The sequence below is a fragment of the Austrofundulus limnaeus genome, unplaced genomic scaffold (assembly GCF_001266775.1).
Source record: "Austrofundulus limnaeus strain Quisiro unplaced genomic scaffold, Austrofundulus_limnaeus-1.0 Scaffold352, whole genome shotgun sequence".
In the NCBI taxonomy this organism is placed as follows: domain Eukaryota; kingdom Metazoa; phylum Chordata; class Actinopteri; order Cyprinodontiformes; family Rivulidae; genus Austrofundulus; species Austrofundulus limnaeus.
This window is the reverse complement of record NW_013952754.1, coordinates 48,901-50,922: the sequence shown is the minus strand read 5'-3', so window position 1 is coordinate 50,922 and position 2,022 is coordinate 48,901. Positions and strand designations below refer to the sequence as shown.

At 35.7% G+C, this 2,022-nt stretch overlaps 1 protein-coding gene across 3 annotated transcripts in view; it reads left to right on the top strand.

Moving 5' to 3' along the window:
- Positions 1-2,022, top strand: part of atad1a (ATPase family AAA domain containing 1a) — an 18,862-nt gene that overhangs the window by 3,084 nt on the left and 13,756 nt on the right. The window lies entirely within an intron of this gene.

Sequence of the window (2,022 nt, the reverse complement as noted above, 5' to 3'; positions counted from 1 at the left end):
ATGTAAAGTTGAAGCAGTGAAGGCATGTTTTTACCAAAAGTAGAAGTCCTGTAACTTCCTTATTAATGTGTGGAATTTAGTCTGGGAGCACATTTGGCATGTGATTTACTTCTAGGTCGCAGTGGTTTGTTTGTCATTATTTATCTGTTGTTTACCCAAAAATTACACACAATATTGCAATTTGATACCACTTTCAACTCTCAGTAACGGTCAAGTAGGGATGGACAATATGTTATTCTGTGCGATATACTGTCAAAGAAATTCACCATGGTAATAATTTGTCATCTTGCGATTAAAAACAATAAAATCCTGCCATGTATACAGTTAATATGCTGGTCTTTTTGATCAAAAAAAGTTGTTTTTTCACAAATATTATTTTTATTTATTTATTTATTTATTTATTTATTTATTTATTTATTTATTATATAGCCAATTCAGTAGAAAGCAGAACTGAATATTAGTTTCTTAGTTTCCTCATCATCAGTGACTTTTTTTTGACCAAAAATCTAAAGATGTAAAGCGTACACAGATGTTCCTTCCAGCCTTATTTTATTTCTGCATTTTTGCACAAAAAAAGCAATTTTTACGTTAGTTGGAGTTTATTGAAATTGTTATTTTTTTATCAGGTTTATTTACAGGTGTACTACTTGGTGATTTTTATAAACCAAGTAATTTTTGCGGTTTACGCCATTTAAGTAAATGTCAAATTTATTTTCATATTTCAGACTTGTCAGGGCTCTAGAGTGCGATCAATTTGGTCGAAAATGTGACCTGATTTCCTAATAGTGCAACTAATAAAAAGTCTGCTCGCACTGGACCTTTCAGTCGTTCGAGGGGGAGGGGGAGCGGTCGCCCGCTGAAACTAAAAGTTTCCATGTTCCATAAAAAATGAATCCAGCAGTATCAACCATAACAGTCGCCTGCCAACAGTCTCATCTCTCCTAATAACACAGCGCTCTGCACCCGGGCTCCGCTCCACACCTCCTGCGCGCGCACACACACACACACGTTTGTTGTTCTATCTTCATTGGGACATTGCATTGACTTCCATTCATTTCCCCGTCAATTCTATAGCCAAACATAACCTCCCAGGTAGACTACACACCTGACCCAAACCCTAACCTSACCTGGTTGTGTGTACCAGGTCCAGGGAAATGGTCAATAATTGTCCCCATCATGGAGCAAAAACCTGTGTACACACACGCGTATGCGCACACGCATAGCGAAACAATTGTAGTTTGTTTTTTGTTTTTTCCAAATCGGAGTCTGAAAAAAATGTTTTTCTTTTTAACTGTGGAGATGAAAAGAAGATGTGGAAGGCTGATCGCTCTTAAGTCCATCTTGCTAAACAGTCAAGTTCTGCTCTGAGTGCTGCAGATCATTTCAGCAGGACGAGGAAGCTCACGAGTATGGCAGGCCGCTGTTAAACTTAATCGGTTTCACCACAGTTACATTCCAAGTATGTGAAATAGGTTACTCTGGGTCTCAGGAAGATAAAACTAGACATATTAGATATTTAAGTGAAATAATATAATAAGATTCAACTAATGCTAATGAAACTGCAGACGTTTATGTGTTATTATTTTAAAAAAATCTGCACAACTTTTTAATAAATATCAGTAATATTTCTGTTATTAATCAATATTCTCTGTTCATCATTCAGGTTTATCCAAGGCCAAAGATCCATAGTTGTCCATTTGAGGGGCAGGTGTCAAAAAAAATTTTAACCATGAAATGTTTAATATGTTTATAATATGTTCAGCCCTTAAACATTTGCACTTAGAATTTTATAGAATCACTTTACATACTTTTCAGTAAGTTAAATGTCATGTACAGTGCTGGTTCAAATAAAGAACTTTATATTTACTAGATTGTTAACTAATAATTTTTGAGTTAAAATTGCCTTAATGTACAATGATGTAAACAATAATCCAGTTGATGGGCCCCCTTTTGGTTTATAAAAATAATTTCATGCCCCACAACCACACGCGCGCGCGCATGCACACACACACACACACACAC